This window comes from Coturnix japonica, chromosome 1, assembly GCF_054131305.1.
Source record: "Coturnix japonica strain WE chromosome 1, WE-NBRP24, whole genome shotgun sequence".
NCBI classification, from domain to species: Eukaryota; Metazoa; Chordata; class Aves; order Galliformes; family Phasianidae; genus Coturnix; species Coturnix japonica.
The window spans coordinates 167,818,184-167,846,005 of NC_140663.1; the positions used below are offsets into that span (position 1 = coordinate 167,818,184).

Genomic DNA, 27,822 nt, shown 5'->3' on the forward strand with positions numbered 1-27,822 from the left:
CTATCAAGCTGTTTTGTTGGGTTTTTGTTGTTGTTGTTAGAATTATAGAATCACTGAATCACAGAATGGCTTAGTTTGGAAGGGGCCTCAAAAGTAATTTAGTGTCAACTCCCCTGCTGCAGACAGGATTGTAAACCACTACAGGACCTATCCCAGGCTGCCCAGGACCCCATCTCACCTGGCCTTGAATGCTTCCAGGGATGTGGGATTCACAAACTCTCTGGACAATCTGTGCCAGCACCTCACCAGCCTTTCAGTGAAAAACTTCCCCAATATGTAATGTTAAATCTTCCTTCCTTTATCTTAAAATCATTTCCTCTTGTTCTATCGCTGTCTACCTATGTAAAAAGATGACTTCCTTCTTGTTTATAATCTCCCTTTAAATACTGGAAAGGCCACAATGAAGTCTCCCTGCAGTCTTCTCTGAATATACCCAGCTCATTCAGCCTGTCTTCATAGGGGAGGTGTTCTAATAATCTTCATGACTATCTTCTTCACCCTCTCCAAAAGCTCATCTTTCCTATGTTGGGCGCCCCAGAATTGCTCTCAATACTCTAGACAGGGCCCCACATATAGGAGAGTATGGTATTAGTATGGCAGATGTGTTCTTGCCACGGACAGAAAATGTTATCCATAACTCATCGGTCATGAGGCAGTGGTTGTGGACTTGTTCTCCATGAATGAAAGGAAAAAAGGCTTACTGGCTAGTTAACATTATAATAAAACAGAAATAATTTACTAAAATCTGTATTTCTGCATTGGTCAAGTATTTTCCAAAACAAAAGTTAAAATAATAAATACTCTATTTAAAGATCTAGACTTTTCTGTAAAATAATAGTTTTTCTGTGGAAGATTACTGAGAACTTCAAACTAGATTTGAAAGCTGGTTGTGGGTCAGACCCAACCAGGAGCTAAGGAATCACACAGCTGCTCATTCATTGCTTCTCATAATGTGGAGCAAAAAAAAAAAAAAAAAAAAAAAAAAAGAATTTTAATAAATTAAGGAAAGAGTAGAAAAAGAGCAATGCAGTCCTGCAAAGCCAGTCACAAGCAAGTCACTCACCACATCCCACAAATAGTCCAATGTAAGTCAAGCAGGTACAGTGACTTGTCCTGGCTTGTGTGCATCTGGACCTTGTATCTCATCGGGTGTAAAGGGATTGCTGGGATCATCCTTGCTGTTTTAACCCAGTATTCTTCAAGGTGGAGGTGGGATTCAGGGGGCTGGTTGCTTTCCTGGTTGCTTTTGGTCCAACAAGTGGTTTGGTGTGGTTTATCATTATTCTATTTCATTTCTCTCTAATCACTGAACTGAAGTTCTGAAAGTCCAAAATTCATCTGCTAAAATGTGTCTATGTAAAAAACAAAAGGAAAGAGCAATAAACAAAGGAATATGTAAATCTGCATATGAAAATATTTTCTAGGAAACAATAAATGCTATATTTGTCTGAAATATTATCTACTCACTTGAATTCACACATAGTCAGTTGTAAAATAATTGCTTATCATTTTATAACCTATATCTTCTTATAGTTTTCTCTTTGTATAATTGATAGGCACCATTCCCTTAGCCTACATGGGCATTACATCTAGATTCATTTGTCAAGTACATCTTGGCTCATGAAATGTAACCATTAATCTATTCAATACTGTATTTCTGAAAATCATGAACTACAGACCTAGTAATGGCTGACTGCTCTTTTCCAAAAGTGTTTAAAGGTTTCGGTAATTAGGAAAATATATCTCCTTACAAAGTTGAAAGTATGAAAGCCCTACTTGCATCTGACTAATTATTTAAATTGCATGGCAGTGTAACTGGTTTAAAATGTAGTAAAAGGAAGAAAAAAGTCATATTATTTTTAACCAAGAATGACAGGCTGATACTTCACTTTTTTTTTAGGTAGAAAAGTAGAATCTGAGAAAAACTCAAAGCACAGTTCAACCCTATGTGTGTCTATGTATTTTCCCTTTCCAGAACACAGAGTTTGTCCTGGTTCTGCACCTGTGCTTCTCCTGGCATTGGGCAGAGTCCATTAGGGTGAATTTTCTAAGTGTTTCTACACATAGTGGACCAACATGCAGTACAGGGTCCTCTCAGGTACGTGCAAGTGGCAGCAATGAATTTACAAAAGCTGAATTCTTTGCTAATGTTCATTTTAGATTTTAACATGATGAGAGTGACCATGAACTGTGAAGATTTCAATGACAACTGTAATGTACAGATTGTAGACATCTTAAGGAGTTAAATCTAAGATTCGTTATGGCTGTCCAATTAGAAACATGCTCTCTAATGGCTTTTGTTCTCTGAGAAGACTTTGGTGCCATATAGCACAGAGCAGAAGGATGAAATGGTTCAATTATAAATAGTTCTATGAGCAACAAACAAATGAAAATGAATTTGTAACTGGAAAATAACAAATTTACTAGTGTGAAGTTTATCCTGAACAGGTACATCACACTGAAAATTTCCAAGGAGAGCAGATACATATGTTTGACTCTGAAGGCTATTTCTTTCCAGAAAATAAAGCAAAAAATTGAATATAGATCATATAAACAAGGTTGCATTGCCCTGAGGAACGAGAGACATGCACAGCTATCTCCTCCAAACGGTACACAAACAGAAAGTATACAAAAGCCCAAAATACCTGATACCAAGCAACTATTATTTCTAAAAAAAAAAAAATAATAATGAGGAAAAACATCCTCACAAGCTTGTCCATCTGCTCCTAAGCATCTGCACTGCACTCTCAAAAAAATCTATAATACATCTTCTTTATTTTTATTTTATTTTTTTAATTTTTGATATTCTTTTGTTTTTACAGTCATAACAAATATTGGATAAAAAAGAGCTCTGAAATATTTGGGAATGTAAATTGTTTTTCCTTATTTTTAAGTCAGGCGTAGTGATTAGAAGATAGCTCTGAACAAGAAACACTGCAACATGAACCTTGAAGAGCCATGCTGTTTGTGTCACGTCCTCCTATTACATAATAAAGATAGCACAAACTTTTATTTTTTCTGACCCCAGTTCATATAATGAAGGCTGTCTCCACTTCTTTCATTCAACCCACATTAAAAGATCTAAATGAAACTGGTGAAATTTTGTAGTATTTCCTAGCTTATTGCTTATTTTTTATTTGGAATGAATAAAAATTCAGAAAGAGAACTGGAGTCCTATTATTCATAACAATAAAATAGACCATTATTATCTAGAATTTAGAAGAATAATATAAATAACAAAAGAGAAATTTATAACTTATACTTTTTAGATTCATTTAGTTTATATTAACTTACTTTTCATCAGCAACCAGAGCTTTTAAATATATGTCTTGCTTATAAACACGATCTTTTAAAAACTTAGAATATCTTCACTCAAGAGAAAGAAGCAAATACCACATGGTATAACGTGCAATATAACATGTAATAGCATTTATTTATTGATTTAGCTTCATAGATTAATTTTGTATAGAATTTTACTACTGTGTGTTTATAGTTTGCTGTTATAGATCTAATTTATTATTAAGAACAAGCATATTTCATTGTCTTGTGTAGATCCCTTGATATATATATGATCAGCAGAACACAATTTTTATGGATATTTCAATACTCACCATTGTTCTCTAAGAGTTTTTGTGACTAATAAAAAAATCAGCAAACAACAACAACATGTTGTTAAAAAGATTCAGAAGTTCAGACGAGTGTTCTTTGAATTACAAAATATTAACAAGGAGTAATTCCATGCTACTACAAGTTGTTTTGCTTCATCCAAAATCTTTGATTAATCACCCATAGGACTCTGTATATGTACTAAATCCAATACAGATCTCTAGATGTAAGAAATTCACTGCAGTGACAAAATGTCACTTTCTCCATTCTCAAATGGATACATCTCCATATAGATGATAGGAAAGAATACACTGTCAGGGCAACTCTATATGTAGAAAAATGATGCATCCATCAGTATCAAGTCCTTAGGACCAAAAGCAATTGGTGCAAGGTATCAGGAGGGACTCCAAGGACTCCAATTTATGTAGATACTCAGGACCTTAGAGATCAAAGATCAGTAGTTATGTCCAATGCATTCACCATAAACTCAATTCATAAATTTTCCTGTTTTCCAAGTATTTATCATCCAAAATGAGATTTCTTCACCATCAACATTTTTGCAACAGTATATCGACTTCTACAAAGTTGAATCAGAAGACACAGCTGAAGAACATTTGGATAGTTTTGGAACACAGTGTTTAGATTTTTCAGCTGTCATTTTGAAATCCCTTTCTATTTCAAAATATTTCATTATCGAGCATGAGCAACACTATCCACAGTCTGTCACAGACAAGACTGATTTATGAAATGACATTTTGACAATGACATTCTGACACTGACTCAACCTTGTCTCTCTAACTCCCACCCACTCAGAACCTTCAGGAAGCTTGTTCTTTGTTATTACTGTTCTAAATTCTTAGAGACTTGCTGTAGAAAAGAAATTCTGAGTTTCAGTCAGCTTAAAAACACAATTTATTGCTCTTTTCTTGACAAAGTTTTCTGGATGTTTGAATAAAGTTACATTTTACATCATAGAATTATAGAATTATTGAATGAAAGAATCACAGAATGGTTTGGGTTGGAAGAGACCTCAAAATTCTAACCCCCCTGCCTCAGACACGACTGCCAACCTCCAAATGAGGCACTAGATCAGATTGACTAGGGTCTCTTCCATCCTGGCCTTGGAAACATCCATCAATGGGGCACCCTGTGCCAGCACCTCCCCATCTTGGTGAAAGACTTCACTCTAACATCTAATCTAAATCTTCCCTGTTTTAGCTTAAAACCATTGTCCCTTGTCCTATCACTACCTGTCCACATAAAAAATTGTTTTCCTTCCTGCGTACAAGCTCCCTTAAGTCTCAGACAGCTGCAATGAGGTCCCCCTGCAGCCTTCTCCAGGCTGAACAAAGCCGGTCCCCTCAGTCTTTCCTCATAGGAAAGAGACATTCTCCAGCCTTCTGTACAACTTCGTTGTTCTTCTCTGGACACACTTCACATTTTTCCTGATCTGGGACCCCTAGACTTGAATTCAGTATTCCATTCCTCATGAGGGCAGAATAGAGTGAGACAATCACCTCAGCCTCTTCAGCCTGGAGAAGAGAAGGCTTCGGGGCCAGGGGTAGACCTTCTAGTGGCCTTCTAGTACCTGAAGAGGGTCTACTGGAAAACTGTGGAGGGAATTTTTATAAGAGATTGTAGCAACAAGATTAGGGGAAATGGCTTTAAACTGGAAGAGGGAAGCCTGTAGCAAGGGGGTTGTAGCTAGATGATTTTAAAGTTCCCTTCCAACACAAACCACTCTATAATTCTATGATACTATGAACAGTGTAAAATAAATCTAAATTAATTCATTCTAGAACTTCTAAAGAAATTAATACAGCTTAGCTTTATCTTTTCATTATCCATTTGCATCTAGGAAGACAGCTACTACATATGGATATAGCAATGTGACTGGGATGAAAAATCATAAAATCACAGGATATCCTAAGTTGGAAGGGACCCATAAGGATGACATCAAATCCAACTCCTGGCTCCACACAGGACCATACACTCCACACCACCAAAATCAGACTGTATAACCAACACCATTGTCCAAACACTCCTTGAGTCTGTATTACTACTGAAAGATCTCTAGTTCAGATTCTCTAGCTGTTCCTTCTCCAGGCTGAGACAGGTATACTGTGGGAGGAAGATGATTTTGCAGCTGTGAAGTACCCAGACTCTTACAGTTTTGCTCTCTGGATCTCAAACTAAATGTTGTTTCTCAGGGAAGGCTTAATCTCTAAGGTATTTACAACCTGGAAAAATCAAGAAACAGTGATATGAAGTCATTTATGCATCTTAACTATAAAGCCGCAACCAGGGTATGAACTAAAAAAAAATGAGATGGACATTACATGCTTTTGTCTGAGCTTTCAGTTTCCTTGTTTTTTAAGGAAAAACTTGTGTTTTCATCTAAAGGAGATAAATATTGCTCTTGCTGAGGCATTAGAGAAACACTCCCAACACTCCCACATTTCCTACTTAAGCAGCATTTTATTGCTTTTATTTTTTTCCCAGAGGTTTTAGGGGTAGAAAAGGTTTTTTTGTTTGTTTGTTTGGTTTGTTAGTTGGTTGGTTTTCCTTCTTTTTTCCCCTCAGAATTTTGTAGTGTTTTTCTGACCTGCAGGTTTCTGGTTTCACACTTAACTGGAAACATTCCATTCTCCTGTGAGAGAAGGAACGCTTCTGATAAGATTTATGTCTCAAACAGAATCGAAGCACAGAAATCTCACAAGGAAACATTCCTGGAATTCACTAGCTAACTTCATGGGGCTTTCAATATAGCTTCATATGAAGTACTTGATAGATTTCCTACTTTTCAAGTGAAAAAAGAGCAGCTTATTATTATCAATATTAATATTATTGTTGTTGTTGTTATTATTATCGAAATAGAAGATTTTGCACTTCTGCAGGAAGACTCCAAATTCTTTCTTTAACCAGCACCATAAGGAAGCATCACTCAAGAATTTATTGTCCACAATCAGGGCTACTTTGTCACCTCAGCTCTGAAGTTGAGCAGTATAGCAAAGGTAATACGGACTTTTTCGTAAAACCACTAAAAACAGCTTTTAGAAATAGTAAAGGAAATGTAGAAAATCTGGCTTACAAACCTCAGGTGTCACTTTGAGAGCCTATTGGAGTGAAGTAAGCAAATTTACAATAATTTATAACCATTAAAAGTAAACACAGAAACTATGCTCTACAGATCAATTTGAGTATTCCCTACAGAACATGGCAATGGCAGACAGTGCTTAATAATCATTACTGTGAAATGTAGAAATAAATAAATAAATAAATAAACAAAATTATTTAGCATTTTGTAGTAGTGTGGGCTGGACCTTTTATAATACCTTACATCAAATATTCTTATCTTCCACAGTAGCACTAATCCCTCACACACAACTACATGCAACGTGTGATGGTGGTGCCACAGATGTTTGTGCAAAGGCAGAGCCCTCTCACACCAATGGAACCAAAATGACACAAAAGGGAACCTGGGAGCACTCTGTCCTTGTTAATGGCCAGTGAGTCTTTCCTTGCTATACCAGTAAAATGAACACCAGCTCTCAAACGGAAGTCTTATAATCCAAACAATAAAGAAAGAGACAGACTGTCTGGTTAAATGTTCTATTACATGTAAAAGTATAGGAAATGTTATATACTTTAAATCATAAGTATTTTAATATGCATTGGTCTACCCAAATAGGTCAGCTATCTGGACTTGGACCTGAGGCTATTAATGAAACAATGCTAATAAAGAGAAAATCACTGTAATGTTTGTGATTAATACTTTCAATGTAGCAGTCTGCTTCATCATCTTCAGCAGTGTTATTTTTAATTTAAACAAAGCACTTTACCAAGAAGCTAAATATGTCAAGTGTAACAGTTTAGTCTCTCTAGAACATATACACTCAAGTGTACTTTTGCATGTGATATATTTAGAGAGTGAGGGAATGGTGTGATTTTTACAAACAGTTTTCCATAAATTTAAGCAGGCAAGAGGCTAAACTGAAATACAATTGCAGCATCACAGCACTGAAAGGAATTTCTGGTAGCATTATCTCTAGGTGCTAAGAAAGCCTTCAATAGAGTTGCCTGGGATTATTTATTTAAATCTTTGAAAGAATAGGATTTGATGACACGTTATCAATGGAATTAAGCTGCTCTTTTCCTAGTCCCCCCTCTTGGGTGATTTTCAAAAGTAAGTGCATTTCAAAAGTACTCCCATTACAGATGGGCCACTTTGCTTGGTGTTCTTTGGTACAGCTTTACCACTGACATTCAAAACCTGGAGCTGGTTAAACCATTGCACACTGTACAGCTGGTGTACAGCATCTGCCCTTCAGGCCCAAAAGGCAACACTCAGGTCTCTTGAATCTAAGGAAAAAAAGCTCAGTGCTTGTTTAGATGTAAAATGAGTTGGGATTAATGAAGGACATGAAGATTAATTAGTTAAATCTAAATAGAACTACTGTCCTTGAATTCCCAATTGCTAAAGGCAGAATAATCCTCAAACTTTCACAGTAGTTTATTTAAATAAATGAGCCCTATCACTGTTTCCACACAACCTCACATCTGCTGCTATCAGAAAACAGTGTCAGACAGATACACTTTAAAGAGGTATTGGTGAAAACATTACTTAATGAAACATTACATGTTTTAATTTGAAATAGATTAGAATATTTTATTGGTAATAGTCTTAAAAGAAAAAATTAATTTTTCAATGAAGTGTAAAATTGTATCCGATCCATGCTTACCTTCATGTGTGCATATAGAACTGAATTTGCACACATTAAAAAAAGCTTAGTTCCAAAATAAATAAATAAATAAATAAATAAATAAATAAGGCAAAACAGAAAAACCCTTAGGCCTACTAATTAGTCTTTTCTGGTAGCTAGGAAAAATTGATGCTTTTTTGCTGGTTTGCTCAAAATTTTCCATAATCAGATGGAGGCGGACCAAAGAATAGTTTCTCATGGGCAAGGGAGTTTTCATCTATTCAATTCAAGGAAGATCACCTCTGCTACCTAGTCAGTTCTTCTAATTCTTAGTGTCTAATTCTTAAATATGTGTATCTGTCTTCCTGTGACCTGGAGATCTGCTTTCTTGTCATAACTGAACAAACCTGCTCAAAATGTTAAGTATGAAATTGTTAAAAAGGTTTGATTTAGCTGTGTATGCATAGACATGCAGTACCACTTGAAATATCCTACTGTGTCTCTTCCACCTGTGTGATGCCATTCCAGCAAGGAATGTTCTGAGTAATCTTTCTAGAAGTCTTGTATGTCCTGGGGTGTCCCTAGAGTTAGATGGTAAGCTGAGGGAACTCTGTGGACAAAGCATCAAGGTAACACGACAACATAAATTCTAGTTTTTTACAGTTACCAATTCAGTCAGCTTCCTTATGTCAGTGCTGTGCAGTATTAGAAACAATATTCTCTCATAAATCACTTTGTATACCTCCCTTTTCATAAAGTCAAATAATTGTTTCAGTTGGAAGGGACCTTTTGAGGTCATCTAGTCCAACACTCCCTGCAATGAGCAGGGACACCGACAGCTAGATCACAGTGCTCAGAGCCCTGTCCAACCTGACTATGAACATCTCCAAGGATGGGACATCCACCAGTTCTCAGTGCAACCTGTTCCAAGGCTTCACTATCACCAGCATAAAAACCATTTTCTTTATATCCAACCTAATTCTCCACTCTTTTTTTGAAACCATTTCCCCTTGTCCTGTTACAACACATTCCGCTAAAGAGTCTGTCCCCTTCTTCCTTATAGCTCCTCTTTGGGTTTTCTTTTTGATTATGGGATGCAAATTTTCCCAACTCCTTTATAGACAATTTTCATATTTTCTTTGTTTGTTTTCTAGACTATGAATATTTATTGTGAAAGATCAGAGTTCACAAGTAGAACTGAGAATTTTCAGTAATCTTCCCAATTAACCACCTTGCTACTATTGAAAAACTAATTTTCTTTCAGAGAAGGAAAATCTTTAGCTACTTGTAGAAAAGATTTTTTTTTCATAAGTCGATTTCAAAGTGAAGGTTAAGACTCCCTTGATAACAGAGCTCCTGGATTTACATGAAAATTCCACTTTCCCACTTTTAAGGAAGAAGATGTTTATGAAATAAGAGGTTACTCTGAGGAACAAGCTCAGAGTATCAGCAGACAGTGGATGCCCATAAGCTCTGAAAATAGAAATTATGCTTTTCCTTTAAAAGACATATTTTTGAATTCTTAAGACAGATATTTCCTGCAGGTTTTTGAATGTCTATAGGAATTTGTCTGAAAGCATATGAAAAATCTACAATAATGCTCATAGATTAACAATTAGACATTTAGGAAAAGAGCAAGTGGATACTACAGTGTGTTGTTACCTGATAGGCTTATAATAAGCACGTGTAGATTCTAATGTGGTCTAAGGAAATTTTTTAAAATTATATTGGAATTATAAATTTCTTCTATCAAAAATGTGCAAATAGAAAAATTACAGGAATTTATAATATTTCAAGTTTTTTTTAATTCCAATAATAGTATTATAGTATGTCATATTATTTAGTACTGATGTAGTACTGTGCTAATGTATACCCCAAACATACCTGCATTGAGTGAAAGATCAAAAAGGTGTGCAGACAATGAGATTCTTTATGATATGCAGTCTAAATATTTGTAATAAGAGAAAACATATGAAAATTAAACTCCTGCAGTTTGATTTTGTCCATACCTTAAGAATGAACGTCTTTAATGAATTGTGCCTGTACCGGTCTATATGGAAGACCGGAATGCTGTAAGAAATCAGATCTGGTTGAGAAAATTCACTGATTAATTTAACTGTCCACACAGGCAACGTAAGCATACCAGGAAACACAGTGCACGCTGAATACTTTATGCTGCAGCATTGTTCAGCATGCCGCCCTGTGATTCAATCTCAGTTCAATCAATCTCAATTTGTAGAAAGAAAAATCCATAGAGATATGACCTAATTGGTTTCTCAATATCCCATTTCAAAATTTTTTTTTTTCATTTACTCATTTCTTGGAATTGTACTTTGTTAATCTCAAGTGCTTGCTATATAAGAAAGAGATGCCTCCAGATTCATGAAGCATATGAAGGATATGAATCTTAAAAATATTAAATATTGGCTTTTATTTCTTCTTTCTTTTTTTTTTCTTTTTTTTCTCTCTTTATTGACCAAATGCACATTATGCAAATGTTCACATTTTTATTCTTTTTGGAATTTAGCAGACTAATTCCTTATTTCCCTTAAGAAAGTAATCACGAGATTCCAGCAATTATAGAAATTATTATTATTATTATAAACTATATACTATCTCACTGCACTCCTACTCCTGTTATTGGTTTGGTTTTTTTTTTTTGTTTTGTTTTTTAAGTTACCCTGTCTTTTTTATTTTTTTAAAACCACACACACAATGTAAATTTTCTCTAATGGCCACAATTTACACTTAACTGTAACACTGATTTACTAGTAGTAGACAAGACACAACTTGGGATATTTATTCATTCATAGAAAGCATTTGAGAAATAAATATTTTTTCTGTCATCAAGTTAATAAAGGGCTATTTGAGACATCCTGTGTACATAAGATAATGTGGTGCTCAAAGCATGAGGAAAATCATGCACAGTGCAGTTTCAGAACTTCAGCAGCTGTGTGAAGAAAAATGTATACTGTCATTTTCTTGTGGAAGTAAAGGCCATTTTGTACTATATCCATCTTGTCTCCCTGACTGTGCCTTAGGCACAGCAGCTGAATATGGAGCACACAGATTTCCACATTTGAGACCTTTTTTTAACCTTGAAAGGAGATAAGGACTTTGGGGTGTTGGTTGATGGGAACCTCAACATGAACCACTAATGTGTGCTTGGAGCCTAGAAAGCAAACTGTATCCTGGGCTGCATGAAAAGAAGTGTGGTCATGTCAGGAAAGGTGATTCTCCTTCTTTACTAAACTCTTGTGAGGCCCCACCTGCAGCACTGTGTTCATCTTTGAGGTTGTTGGCTTAAGAAGGATATGGGACTGTTAGAGACGGTCCAGATGAGGGCCAAAAAGATTATCACTATGCTGGAGCACCTCTTCTATGAACAAAGGCTGAGGGATCAGAGCTTGTTTACCTTGGAGAAGGCTCTTGGGATATATATACATATATAAATTTTCCAGTAGCTAAAGGAGGCCTATCAGAAAGCTGGGGAGCACATGCAGTGATATGATGAGTGGTAATGGCTTAAAAGTAAAATAGGAGATATTTAAATTCGATATAAGGAAAAAATTATTCACTGAAAGAGTGGTGAAGTTTACTCAGCGGAACTGTGGATGACCCATTCCTGGAGGTATTCAAGACCTCAGGCAGCTTAATCTAGCAGGAAGTATCTCTACCCTACAACAATGCGTTTGGAACTAGGTGATCTTCAAGGCCCCTTCCAACTCAAACCAGTCTGTGATTCTGTGAAATAATACTCACAATAAACCCTGAAGGGAGACAGCACTGTATACGCTTCTCGGAGTACTCCCCCCCTGCCCTTGTCTGGAAGATAATTCCCTGAACAGATATCCTAAATTTAATATGGCTACAAAAATCAGAGGACCAGCAGTTTCGATCACTGCTTAACTTGATCTTCTATTTAACTCGATTAGAACATTAGAGGCCAATATGTTTTCTGCTTAAAATAGTTGAAGTGTTTGTTTTTAGCAGTACATTTGGACAGGGTTATAAAAATTAAGGAAACTACATTTGCAGGAAGTAAGGAATTTAGTAAATAAGCTATTTTGGGAAGAAATATTAAACTCAATTATGGTGAAAGGACATTGGGAAATCTGAGATATTTCTAATGCACATAAGGCTACACAATTCCCAACAAAGAAGTCTAAGTGATTTTATTGTGCAGACTGTAAAAGTATCAGGTGTGCTAACTTTTCCATGTGACAGAAGCAAGGGAAAGTGGAATGGAAAGCTAGTATTTCCCTGAGGAAGACAGAGAACACGATCCAGACTGTAAACACTGTGTATTCATGTCAGTAGACAGTACTATGAAGACAATATTACAGATTGAAGTAAGAGTACAGTGTTTCAGATTTCAGTTTTTCTACCCACTTTCAGCTCATGTATTTTGTTTATACGAGAAGTCCTCTGCAAGTCCCTTTCTCAGAGAAGAAAGCATTCCCATCCACACAGTCACAGAACAGCATTCAGTTAGGTACTAACTAAGGAGGTATTTAGGTCTGATTCTCTCCTCAGAGCGGGGTCATTTAGGGCCTTCTTCACTGTAAGGGTGCATTGCTGGGTCCTGAGCAATTGGTGTCCAACAGGAAACCAATCCTCCTAAAAGAAGACAACTCATTATTTCTACTAGATGAGAGTTACATCTTACACAGCTGATAAGCAGAATACTTTAAATACTTGATGACACTATTTATGTTAATATAATTTATTACATTTGAATCAAAGAAAAAAAAAAGCAGAGTGAAAAAGCATTATGTCTTCAAGTAAGAAAAGTGGGATGTGAATTTTTTCTATAGAGTTTTACACAGGGTGCATACATTAGATTAATTGGCTACACTATAAGTAGCTTAGTACATGAAACTGTAGTAAGGGATCAAGAACAACACCAGTCTCTGACTACTTAAAATCATGCGCATAGAAAAGCACTTGAAAGTTTTCAAGAGATAAATGTTGTTTTTCTAGTTACTATTGTCTAGAATGTAATTAATGTTAAAGTGAAAATAGGATGCTTGCATTTCAGTAATTTTCTGTCTGATTTTCTGCTGTACCCGTTTCAAATAATGGTGAAATTAGTCAAACTTGTGGATAGTTAGTTATGTTGAGATAGCAACAGTAATGGGAGGATGATGATCTTGTAGGTCCTTTCCAACATCGTGATTCTATGATTCTACTATTCCATATATGGTCTATTAGCCAAAAAAAAAAAAAAAAACCAACCTAGATATTCACTATTTGATCCCTACATTTTTCAGTTGTATCTCAAATTATTTGACTTCTTTGCCACTATTTCTACATGCAATTCTATCACTACTTCTCTATGTTTACCCAGAAAATTGAGTACAGCTATAATGTCTGTTCATATCTTGCCTTTGTGATGCCTTTGACAAATAAATGTAGTTTTCAACTGTAATTTTCATTTGTATTTATATGGGGCATGAATTATCTTCTATTGACATTAGAATCTGGAAGTTGAAAGAGGTACAGTGAGAGACAGGGTTATAAAATCAGAAAGTGATCATCCCAGTTCTCTAGATCAGAACACTTCTGGGACACATCATAAGGACATGGTCCATTATCATCAGAACTGTACAACCTTCCTTAAAATCTTTTTGGATAATATTTCCCTCCTATACAGAAACACAGAGCCTGGTTTCAGAGTGTATAAGAGCAGGAATTATAAAATGAACTAGGAAGTGAACAGGAGAACCAGAAGAATATGGCAAATGTACAGTGATCCTCAGTGACACAGTTCTGTTTTCTGTTGAGCTACCATGTTGACAGTAAGGTCTTCAGGCTTCTTTAGACAAAAATAATGCAGTTTGGCTCTTCCCATTTCTTTACTTAACCTTTTATTTATTTATTCATTTATTTATTTATTCATTTATTTATTTATTTTTCTGTAATGCAGATATTGAGATTTCTGTGATTGCTGTGACTCTTTTGAGAGAAGTTTATTAGCTTTGGTGTAGCATTATACAAACATGGCAATATTGTTTTCAGTCCAGGAGTCTGCATGCAGCTTCTCTGCATATAATACAAGTTGGCTGCGCCCAACTCTTACAGCCATTGCTATCTGTCAGTGGAAGAATCTGCTCCATGAAAAAGTATTCTCAATAAACCAGTTTCTACCATCAGCCTGATGTAATATGCCAAGTGTGTACACCACTAAGTACAAACACTGATTCATGCAATGCCATTGCTGCACAGCAACATCAGTCTACAGCCTAAAAGTGTATATGCTTTATGAAGCAATTTCATCCACTGTTCATTAAGAAAACAATCACCATGGTAACTCATGCATTACAAGTTACAACTACTGCTTCTTAAGTTTCTTAAGCACATAGCAACTGGAAAATGCTGCTAGGACAACTCAATTTTAGTAGTGCTTGAAAGTGATAAATAAGGTTTACTAGGCACTTTATAAAGATTAAATTATTTAGATTTATATAGATCAGAGAAGTCATGGGCATTTTGTGCTTCATTCCATAAATCCAAAGCATAGTCTTAATCTGTAAATTTTAATGGTTTTACATCAGATTGTGCCATCTGAATATATCGTATTGTCACGTTTGTCAGATGCAACTTCCCCAGTAACATGACTCACATCACAGTAAGTTCAGCTGTTTTCATCATAGGGAGACTCAGCAGAAGACAGCTTCCCCTACTGCTGTCCTAGATGAGATGGAGGGGTGCATAAAGGAGACCCAGACTCACAGGAAGAGGATTTTTCTCAGCAGACTGATGATAGCAGGAAGATGAAATAAAAAGATGAAGGTATCATTTCTGCTCCAGTCTTTCTCTACTTGGCTGAGAAAACCAAGACATTACAAGGTCTGTAAGCTGACATACTTGTGGAAATGATCTGTTCTTTGTACATTAAGAGGAATTATTATTTCTTACTTTTTTCTGCAGATTTGCCTGAGAAGTATGAAGATCAAGTTAAATTTTTTTTTTGTGTATGTATCTACATATGGTTAAACTTCCCTTAATTCATTGGCTGAGCAAAAAGCTCAGCTAGATCTGATATAAATCTTTTAATTTATATGTATATATTTATATATGTATGTATGTATATATATGTATTTCTAAAAAAAATGATTTAACTGAGCATTTTTAGGTCAGAATACTGTATTTCCCCAAACTATTTTTAATGAAAATGCACTTAATTTGAAGACCCTTTATTGTCTTACCTAAAACCAGGAGAAAATAATATCTATGACCAATGTGGTGTATTTCCGTTTTTAGGGGGGGGGGGAAGGGAATGGTGGTAATTGTGGATTGAGATGGCTTGTTTAAAATTGCTTGCTTTATTTACTGCAGTGATCTCTCTCGTTTGTCATTCATACAACCACAATATATAATAACTTGATCATTTTTATTTACAAAATAGATTAATGTAGTATTAAATAAAATTTCTCAGTTCTTTTGTTGTCAATAAAATACTACTACTGACATTAAAATGTACTGTAGCTTGACAAAATTTATTATCGAGTTTCAATTCATCAGCAAGTAGTGTAATGAAAAGCAAGATTCGTACATAAAATAGGTCTCCACTTTTTGCAATAGTAAACTTAGTTCCTTCTCTCTCTCAGTATCCTAGCAATGATGAAGTCTTACAGCTTCAGTCTTTTTTGTAGCCATGGACTAAAAAGGCTACAGCTACTACTGTTTTGTCAGCTGCTTCAATTGCATGTTATGTCTGAGGACTGAAATCTGTACATCACCATATGTTTCCTGAGAAATTTTGTGTCTTCTTTAATGTCAATGTATTTTAACATATACCCAATGACAGCAGAATTATGCTTTATGATTATTAAATAACACCTGGACTTTGAAATTCCTTGCAAGGTTACCAGATTTACTGACTGACTTGATTTTTTACTTTTTTTTTACCTGAGACTCAGTCCTCCGTTATTTGATTTTACTGGACTTACATGGATTTTGGTAGCAAGGGCTGCAGGAATGGCTCTGTGAACAGTACCCAGCAGTGCCCCATGTCAGAGCAGAGCAGCTCCAGCTGCACCAACAGGGACATATTGCTATGCAGAGCTGAGCAGCAGGCAACACTGGGTGTGTCTCTGGGAGAGCAGAAGGGAGGGAGGAAAACAGTGCTGAGCAACAGCAGCTAGGAGGGAGGGGTGAGAGATGGGGGAGAAGTGGTCCTGCATCCCCCAGGGTCAGCACAGGAAGAGGGCATGAGGTGCTCTAGGTGCAGAGCAGCAGTTCCTTGAGGCCCAGGAGGGGCCCACAGTGAAGCAGGCTGTCCCCCTATAGATATCTGGAGTTTGCTTTTATTTCACTGCTCTAGTCTGTTAGCAATAGGTAATAAATAATAAATAAGTTTTCCAGAATTTTATGGAATGAGCACAGCATTTTGCAAATGGTGCTCTAATTTAGACTTCGTCATAGATCATCAACCCACCAAAGTTGAAGTTATTTCATGTCATAACCACTCTTTTTTTTTTTTTTTTTTTTAATTCCTCTACTCATATTATCACTTGTTTTATTTCAGAACTGCAAACTTGAAGATAATTTCTAACTTAAGAAACTGGAGGGAACAATGCAACTAGGAAAATGTTTGAAGTGCTATTCACAGGGATATTTAAAAGCAGTTGAAAATGTCAAGTCTGTAAATTTAACTTTGACACCAGTAGAATGCTCAGAAAATGTAAATTCATGACTTGAGAATGAGGGCAGGTTCATGACAACCACAGCTATCATGCCTAATTAAAGTTAGGATTCCATTGTGTGAACATTTTCAGCTTAACAGAACATTAAGCCACTTTTCTTTAAATGGATACTCCACCAATAATTTTCACTGTCATTTAAATGAAAAAATATATGTATTTAAAGAGCATACGTTAGGCTATAATTACATATACCTTAATGTTTTCATTTGACTTGTGGCTTAAATATAGATTTATTTTTTTTTTTTTATAAAATACTAAACTTCTGGCAAAACTATTATCAGAAATGAGTGAATCTCAAAATCTTTGAAAATTTGGCTCATTACTGATGAACAATGAAAATGTTAGGTGTTTAGTCAAAGCCTGACATGAACTTTGTAAGCTTACCTGAAGTCTTTAGGAGCTCCAAACTTTATTTTAGTATCTGAAGTTCTTTGAATAGCTCACCTGACCTGAAAATTACAAAAGAAGCTTTTTACACTTTAACTTAGATTATGTTTATAAATAAGCTATTCTTTTCATGTAATCTAAACATCTTCTAAATGACTTCAGTCATTTCAAGTTATTTTTTGCATATCCTACTCAGAAGCTCCTGGCTCTGCCTATACATCACTCAGTGCCCTGAGCACTCACACAGACCTTGAGATTCCACTGCTGCAGAACATGTTTGTAGGTTTAACAATGTGTGTAACCATAGCAGCTGAGTCTTTTTTGCTGACCATCATATTCCACAGTGGCAAAACAGCATTAAGCAATTTTGACAAGAATCACTGAAATATCAAGAGAGTATAAGTGGGAACACAAGTCTCTTAGAAGGAACAGTAAGCTGATCTAATTTTCCTTGGGACTGACACATTTGCTCCTAAAGGAATTATAGAAACCATCAGAGGCCTGCTGGGTCTAGTAACTAAAAGCATTTTGGCACATCTGCAGTCTGTTTCTAAGGTCACAGAAAGTTTCTAACTTCTGAAGACAAGCTAAAATCATTGGTTCCACTACTCTGTATAAGTGGCACTTGTGTAACAAAGGATGCATTCAGCTTCTATCCATGCATGGCCAAAACCTGCTATCCTTTGTCTTCCTGAACAGAATCATCCCTATAATGAAATCTATTGAATTTGTCTAGATCTGAAGTTAAGATGTAGTAGAATATGTAAGCTACGGAAAGCAGAATTGCTTGTTGCTGGTTCTGCTTGATGCAGAGCTGCTGGCTGTTAAGACAGGTGCTATGAATGTGTTGCTGTAGCATGTATGCATATTCAGGTCCAGATAATTAATAATGCTGCAGAATAACTGCAAAGTTTTGTACATAAAGGACTGTGATTAAAGGATGAATACTGCATTATATTACTACAATTATAATGGATTTGTAAGAACATTATAGAAAAAGATATTAAAAAGCTGTTCCACGGTGGGCATAACCTCATTGCTATAAGAAACGTTAGTAATTAGACACAGTATAGTTATATCAACTGCAATAACTGAGATTACTGAAAAGTTATAGCATTATAAAATGTGATTATGTCTTTTCTTATTCTTACTTACGACATGACATATAATTAGAAATGACTTCACATGGAGACATTGGTTTTAGGATTTATGGACTCAGTCTACTGAAGTAGATGGAAAATCATCATTTCAGTAAATTTTGAACTAGGGTATATGGATAGAAGTGTCATGTAAAGATGAGTAAAAATTAAATCCTCAGGAAAATGTAAGTTGCTTCCTACATTCGTACCTAACATTCCAATGTTAAAGTGTTTTTGACAAACAGAAGAATTAATGGTAGAAAGAAACAGTAAAGTGTGAGCTTATCCTCTTTTGGATATACTGGGAACTAAGACCTAGCCCAGTCACAGAACCTGTTCCTTCCATCCTGTCCTTTGCACAAGAGTAAACCTATGGTTCATTCATTCATGAGTTTTCCCAATGAATTCCTCTAATACCAATTAGAAATATTGCATGATATTAGCATATGAACAATTCTGTTTCATCTTTGCTATTTTTTTCTCTTTTTTGTTTGTTTGTTTGTTTTTGTTTTGGTTGTCCTGTAGTATGTGTGATAAGAACTAGAAAGTACGGAGGGAACTATATTACTATTTTCACAAATTTTGGATATTGAATGGTATAACTGTTTACTGATTTGATTGTCTGCAGAAGCCAATGTCTCTGTAGTCCCTTCTGGAAAAAAACTTTTATGATTAATTACAAGATGAATGCAATCTGAAATAATTAAATGGAATAACTGTGAAGTTTATTTATAAAGTTGACAAGGATAAAAATATATGTTGTTGTGACACAAGAAACAGCTGCCAGATGCAAACAATCGTTAGATATGGAGGACTTTAAAAAAAAAAAAAAAAAAAAAAAAAAAAAGGAAAGGAAAGGAAAGGAAAGGAAAGGAAAGGAAAGGAAAGGAAAGGAAAGGAAAGGAAAGGAAAGGAAAGGAAAGGAAAGGAAAGGAAAGGAAAGGAAAGGAAAGGAAAGGAAAGGAAAGGAAAGGAAAGGAAAGGAAAGGAAAGGAAAGGAAAGGAAAGGAAAGGAAAGGAAAGGAAAGGAAAGGAAAGGAAAGGAAAGGAAAGGAAAGGAAAGGAAAGGAAAGGAAAGGAAAGGAAAGGAAAGGAAAGGAAAGGAAAGGAAAGGAAAGGAAAGGAAAGGAAAGGAAAGGAAAGGAAAGGAAAGGAAAGGAAAGGAAAGGAAAGGAAAGGAAAGGAAAGGAAAGGAAAGGAAAGGAAAGGAAAGGAAAGGAAAGGAAAGGAAAGGAAAGGAAAGGAAAGGAAAGGAAAGGAAAGGAAAGGAAAGGAAAGGAAAGGAAAGGAAAGGAAAGGAAAGGAAAGGAAAGGAAAGGAAAGGAAAGGAAAGGAAAGGAAAGGAAAGGAAAGGAAAGGAAAGGAAAGGAAAGGAAAGGAAAGGAAAGGAAAGGAAAGGAAAGGAAAGAAACATTAGATGTGGGATTCCATAACCAACGACTTTAATCATCACAGTAGGAAATCAAACAAGAAAATTTAATGAGCCATAGTTGGCTGAGAAATGTCTATGTAATTTGGAGGAAAGAGACATCAATAATTTTGTAACTGTCATACTTGCGGCCTGTCAGTCAGAAAACACATTAAAGAGTATGCAATGGATGTAATGGATTTGTCACGAAGTATGTGTGACAAAACCTTATGAAATATAGAATTTTAAGCTTTGTTTTTCTTCTTCTTTGTCAGTTCCTTTTTTTGTTTGATTGGTTTTTGTGCTTTTTTCCTCCCTCCTTGGTGGGGTTCTTGCTTCTTTTTTTATTTGTTATTTTTTCTCTGTGTTTGGTTTAAATGTCAGGCCTATCTTCATGATATCTGAACCAAAGTCATTCAGGTTCAAATTCAAATTTTCCTTCCAGTCATGCTTTATTCCTGTTTTTTGTTGTTGTTTTTTGGGGGTTTTTTTGGTTTTTGTTTTGTTTTGTTTTGTTTTTCTCAATCTCCTCTAAAAAAGATCATAAATAAACACTAATCTGAGAGGTATATAGGACTTACTCTCAGCCATGAACAGGGATATCTTCCGCTATATCATATTGCCCAGACACCCTCCTAGCCTGATCTTGAAGTACTTTGGAATTGTGCTATCTGAAACTTCCAATATGGTATTTCACACTTATTCTACTTAATTAAAAGTAAATTAATTAAAAATTTAACTAATTAAAGTGGTTACTTTAATTCCTTGGGTGCAACAAGCATATACTTTAAAAGCCTAACCTTGCACAGCTTGACAAAAAGATGTCAGGACATGAGTAACACTACTTTAAACACCTTGAGAAATAAACACCAGGGAGACAGAAGAGGTAATGGGCAACACGAAAAGGAGAATAAGATGAAATGAAGACATTTAGCTTAGAAAATGGACAAAGATTTCTGACTATCCAAGGAACAAGAAATCCTTTCTAGCAGCGACATACTTCAGAACAGCATTTAAGGAATCTTCATCATTATTTTTTCATCTCTAATTTTTGCTAGTGAACCCAATTTACTCGTGCACTTGAAAAGTTTTATTATCTAATGCAGAAATTAAATATTAAATTATTGATGCAGAGACAAAAGTCCCAACACTGCTAATGTCTTTGACTAAAGCAAAGAGATCAGTGGAATTTAATTAATTATAAGAAATATTTATTACTTTAAAACTTATTGTACAATATAAACATGTGATAAAGCATGTTATTATATTATGCACCTTTCTAAGAGAACATAAATCTTCACATGTCTGTCTGCTGACAGATGGCCTTTTGCATCTTGCATTGTCTGAACACTGGCAAAACTCTCAAATAATTTTCATCCTTTCCTTGCCAAAAACTCCTGAAACCAGCAGAGGCAGAACAGAAGAAAAGATAGTGCCTGCTATAATGTGCTAAATTTTTATCTTTAAAGTTAATTGAGAATTTGACAGTAAAATAATGATTATATTCTTGGAAGAAACTACATCCAGGAGCATTTCAGAATTTTGAATTTAACCTCTCTGCCAAAGATCAGTATAAGTATTTGCGAACATTTAACAATTAATTATTGATAGCTCAATTTAACTCACTCCCTGTACTGTTTACTGAAATTAAAGTCATTTAGTAATCAATAATAATCTTATATAACAAAGAGAAAAGTTATCTAACAATAGTGCAGATCAATAAATCAGCTCGTCTAACAGAACTTTATTTTTTAGTTCAGTGCTTTATCCAAACAATAGAATGCACTGTTTCTGCTGAAGCAGCCATGTGAAATACGAATCCTTGGCACCACTTCAACTCACTTTGGGACACAGAGTTAGAGTAGATGATCTTCACCTATTCCAGGTCTGTATGAGTCTGAGTTAGATCAGCATAACCTTATTATCATCTGTGATGTTTTAGAGAAATCTGGGGGAAGTGACATAGAAAAGAAACTCCTCTCAGGTTTCACAGAATGTTTTCCCTTACAAGTTAACAATCACCAGGAATACATCTGAGAAAAACGAATGAAAATAGATCTGGCCTCCCAAAATCCCACTGTAGCTAGTGACAACAATCCTGTTGATCTCAAGTTGAAAAAGATTAGGGACAAGTAAGGAAAAATGCACCAAGGGTTCAAGGCTGTAAATTATTCATAAAAAATGTTTCTTGTACTTTCTGAGACATATGCTGAAAGTGCACTAATACCTATCATTTTCCAAGCAACAACCTACAGGAATGAATTCCCAGAGTGAAGTGTTAGACCTTGAGTAAATACATTATATAAAACTCCACCTGAGGGAAGATGATACTGTTAATGTTTTGATTTTCTGGAGTGCCACTGATAGTTTAAAATGGATAAATAAATAGACAGAAGAACAGGCAGGCAGGTAAAACATCAAGATTAAGGAATAATATTCCTGTCTCTTGATCTCTGCATCCCCATTTCTACTAATATCTTTTTCTTTTGAGCTGTATTGAACATTTTGTTTCTTTGAACCATAAGCATACCTAAAATAGCAAGGCCCTGGCACTTTTGTATAAATCTTACTGCTAAAACAGTCACAAACAAAAAGTAAATAAATAAATCTCAGGTTTTACAGAAGAAACTCACTTTTGAAGTAAAGACAAAGAAGTATTCTCTGAGACTATTATGAACAAACAAAAATCAATCCATGAGAAAATGTAAACAATGCCCAGATGGATTTTTGTCTAAAAGCATACAGCAGGCTGTATCAGCAGACTTGACTTTCACCTACAGGAATGTGGGTCTATGATGCCATCGGTCCTAACCTGAGATGAAGATTAGAAAGAACTTGTTACCCTTTGTCAAAATGATCTGGGAACGTAGCATACAGTAGCAATCTGTGTATTGTGATCTAGAGGAAGGATAACTAATTGGTGACCTAGAGAGGGTTTGATCTGGACTAGAGGACTGTGTTATTTTTCCTTGCAACTTGATTAATAAGCCAACCAAACTGGTGTAAGGGAAATAACAGACTGATATGATTTATTAGGTCAGCTACAGATGTGTAAATGTAGTCATACATTAGCTACAGGTTTCTAGTAGAAGATATAAGCATATAGAAAGTGGTTAGCTTTTGCCTAGACATTGATTAGTCATAGTTTAAAGCCAGAAGGAACCATATGATGACCTCTTTTAATCTCCAAAATTCTCACAGAATGTAGCACTTCACTAAATTGGCTTTAGTTTAATTGTGTTTATCTAAAGCACACTCACTAGACAGGTAAGCAGTTTGATCTGAAGATGGAAAAAAATCCATCACTGCTGGACGTTTTTCACCCTGTCCACCCTTGTCAGTGCTTGATTATCCCATGGTTAAGATCTGTATCATATTTCTCATTTGACTTGTTTTAGCTTTTTTGTCCCATGGCTTCATCTTTGTAATATCTTTTTTAAGATTGAAAAGCCCATTAACACCTGCTATTTTCATACCCAGAAGTTCTTCATACTTTTTAATCAAGCCTCTGTTCAATCTTCTTTTGATAAGTTATGCATACTGAGCTCTAAATGGAAAGCATTTTCTCTACTCATCAGAAAATTTTGAAGCAATCTATGTCACTAGATTTTCACTATGAAAGAACGTGACATGTACAGTTGAAACCAGTAAAAAGCAATTCCATCTTAGAAACTTTATGAAAGTTTCCTCAGGGTTTCCTGCTCACTGTCCTGAGATCTGGTTGGGCCATTTTCTGTTTCTAGCCAGGATGTATTAAAAAATACTCTAAAACTTCATTTCAAATGATTAATATTAGTATCCTCCTAGCATGGCATTTGTCATCACACTGGTGAATGTTGCGACTTCAGAAGTATCTGATATGCTATCATATAGCTAAGGTTTAATACTATCACTGAAGATTCTGCAGAAGTTGTCGCTGAATTGTATATGATGCCTGACAATACACATTCTCCTTCTCTTCCTCCTGAATCAAATGTTTGAGTACATAAATAATGAGGGAAGTTTACTCCAAAACTTGTTTGATAAGTGCCAGAGGACTGGCAGTTTAGATGCTTGAAAGGAATATTCATGTTACTTCACTGTAGGTACCCATCATAAGTACCTACATCGTATCTTTTTTAGACTACAGTTAAAAGGGAGTCTTGCTTCAATGGCGCTAAAACAGACACAATCTAAATTCAGGCCCAAATGACACGATGGAATAAATGTCTGCCTGTTTAATACCATATGTTGCAGGAGCTCAAGGTATCCCTCAAGCATATTTAGAATGGCTCTCTCATTCAAATAGTGGCTGAAAAGTCATCCTAGTAGCATTAAAAAGACAAGGTAGATATAGCTATAAATTAATATAGACAGACTCAGCAAGTGCAAGTTTGTACTCATGGGTTTTCTAGAGTACTGAAATTATCTGGATAATTTTATTATGGTGTATACTCAGGCTTGCATTTCATAAGAAAATATATGGAAGAACTAAGAAAGCTGATAATCTTAACTGAATCACAGTGTAACATTCAGCACTGAGCTGCTGGCTCACGTAGGTACATGCTTGAAGTAAAAATTCTTTAAATATTGTCCTGAATCAATGTGTAAAAAAATAAATAAATAAATAAAAAATAATAAAAAAAAAAGATGTGTAATGCCATTTGATATGTGAATAATAATTTTCATGTATCTTCATATCTGTTCCTCAAAGAATTATTTATTCACTTTATTACTTAAGATACTATTTTGAAACTGAAAGGATTCTCTTAGGAGATAAATGCAGATCTATTCCCTTCTAGGCAAGTACGATATATATTGAATGATAACCCTTTTATATATATGTATATATATATATATTAGCATTCTTACTGTAAGGTTACTCCAGAATATCTGGAGTTCTTCAACCCAAATCTCCAGTGCATACATACAAAGCATGCTCAAATTGTATGTTATTGATTAACTTTCTTTTCAGGAATTCAATTTAGTCTTCTGCATCTCAAGAAATTTCTCTGGGGGTTACTAAATTAATACTGGGGTATCCTTCTCATATATCATTAGGAATTATTTTCAGTAGCTCAAGGCCATAACTAAAAGGAAAATAAATAAATAAATAAAAAGGCAAACAGTTGTGTTAGACATTATATAAGGGCTATTCATTAAGTATTTTCATTTTCTTCCAAAACACTCAGTGGCAAAAATGAAATACGTAACAGTTTCAATTGTTTATTGTTTTAACTAAGATCACATAATGTGTAATTTTCAACCCAGACTTTCAAGCAATAGTTTGGTGCAGCCATGCCTTCTCTACTTTGTTTAACCAAGAAAACTAATACAGCGTGATATTCATGAAAGATATGGAAGTTAAGAAAAAATGTGAACAGACATGTTATTGTTGGGATACTAACAGTTAAAAGCTCAGGAATTTCAATAAGCAGAAAGCATCTCCTTCTCCCTTAAGCTATGTATACTACACTCTCTGATTCCACAGTAGTGATGGTATAGCCTAATAAATGCCAGGAGAAAATAGTCTGTTTTCTCTGCCTCTTGTTATAAACAAGCAAATATTTAGGTAGGAAGTGATATCCTTATAGCAGAGACACAAATTTCTCCTCCACTTCATCTGTGTTGTTTGGGTTTTTTTTTGTCTTTGGACCCTTCTATAGTCCCTCACTCTACTGCTTCCAACCTTAGGTAATTCATGAAAGGATAATCTATGTTATCTGGAGGTCATAATTTACCCATTTTTATTTCTAATCCTTAGAACAAGTTATAATCCTGGGTACATCGGCATTCTGGTGAAACAAATTGAAAGAAAAAGGACGGACTTTTAATTCAAAACATGAACCCATTGAACACAACACAGTGGATGACCACAGAATTTATTGGCAACTAACTTGTTTGTTGGAGCTTAATCCCTGATTAACAGCTCTCTGGCTCTATTTGGCATTCATACGGGGTCATTCTGCTGAGATGAAAAGTGCATTTAAAGCTCTTTCTCATTCTTTCCTCAGCAAAGCATGACCTAGATGCCAAGCCCATTATAGTCTAATAGAAATAGCTTGACAATCACCAAACTCATTTAACTGTGCACATTTTCTGTATATCTTTTCAGCTTTCTGAGACCTGTTTACAAGGCTCAAGGTGGAGTGCTGCATGCAAAGCCTGGCTATTTAAAATAAATTGATAATATAAATTTATTGAATTTGTACTTTCCACCCTTAGAGAAATATGTGGTGTGATCTTCATACTGCTTGTTTCTAAAAGGTCATAAATAGTTGCCATGAATCAAATTTTCCAGCATATTTTTGATATTGGGACACATCTTTTGTCCCATTTTATGGATGTGCAAATAGCCACAGAAAAGTAATATAATTTCCCAAGTGCCACAGAACCAGGCAAGATTTTTCTCACCTGATGTTATCCATCAATGGGTCAAGTCTAGACAGATTGCCTCCATGACCTTTATTGCTAATAAGAAGATATGCTTGTCTATAAAACAATGCATCTTACCAGTCTTTCACCCCACATTATTCCATGGTTCTAACTTAAAACATTTATCTTAGACTGAGACGAACCACCACATGGGTGGAAACACTGTTTTCTGTTCACCACAGAAGGAACTTTGAAGACAGGTTTAGTCTTGATGATTTGCAGACATCTAGGGTTAGGCAGCAACATTGTCAATACTCTGTGATACTCTGGCCATCTTTGTTGATAGATAAAAGCCAAACATATTAGCTCCTGCTTTGTCTTGATTTACAAGGCTTTGGACTGGCTACTTTCAGGGTCTATGGTACTTTATGTAATTTTCAATGATTTTCAGAATCATGGAATCACAGCATCACCAAGGTTGGAAAACACCTACAAGATCATCCAGTCCAACCATCCTCCTATCACCAATAGGTCTCACTAAACCAAGTCCTTCAGCACAGTGTCCAAATGTTCCTTGAACACCTCCAGGGTTGGTGACTCCGCCCACTACCTGAGCACTCTTTCAGAGAAGTAGGATTTCCTACCATTCAGCCTAAACCTCCCCTGGCACAGCTTCAAGCCATTCCCTCTAGTCCTACCACCAGTTACACAAGAGAAGAGGCCACTCCCCAGCTCACAACAGCCTCCCTTCAGGTAGTTATAGAGAACAATAAGGTCTCCCCTGAGCCTCCTCTTCCCCAGACCAAACAATCCTATCTCCCTCATCCACTTCTCCTAAGGCCTGTGCTTCAGACCCCTCACCAGCTTTGCTGCCCTTCTCTGAACATGCTCCAGAGCCTCAGTGTTATTCTTGCAGTGAGGGGCCCAAAACTGGACACAGTACTCAAGATGCAGCCTCGCCAGAGCTGAGTACAGGGGGACAATCACTTACCTTTTACTGCTGGAAACACTGTTTCTGATGCAAGCCAGGATGCCACTGGCCTTCTTGGCCACCTGGGCACACTGCTGGCTCATGTTCAGCTGAGCATCAATCAATACCTCCAGGTCCATTTCCTCCACACAGTCTTCCAGGCACCCTGCCCTAAGCCTGTAGTGTTGCCTGGGGTTGTAGTGGCCAAAGTGCAGTACCCAACATTTGATCTTGCTGAACCTCATCCTATTGTCTTCAGGCCAGCTACCCAGCATGTCCAGATCCTTCTGTAGGGCCTCACTACCCACAGGCAGGTCAACACTTCCAGCCAACTTGGTGTCATCTGCAAACTTACTGAGTACACTCAGTGCCCTCATCCACATCATCAATAAAGATATTGAAGTTGACAGGCCCCAGCACCAACACCTGGGTAACATGGCTTGTGACCAGTTGCCAGTTAGATTTAGCTCCATTCACCACCACTCTCTGGGCCTTACCCAACCAAGGATGTACTTGTCCAAGCCATGGGCTGCCAAGATCACTC

At 35.9% G+C, this 27,822-nt stretch overlaps 1 long non-coding RNA gene across 1 annotated transcript in view; it reads left to right on the top strand.

Moving 5' to 3' along the window:
- The first annotated feature begins 14,914 nt into the window (after positions 1–14,914).
- The window catches only part of LOC146762848 (uncharacterized), an 88,622-nt gene continuing 75,714 nt past the window's right edge, over positions 14,915–27,822 (top strand). The window contains exon 1 of the long non-coding RNA XR_014931809.1: positions 14,915–15,161. This is a non-coding gene — a long non-coding RNA (uncharacterized LOC146762848). The remainder of the gene's footprint in view (positions 15,162–27,822) is intronic.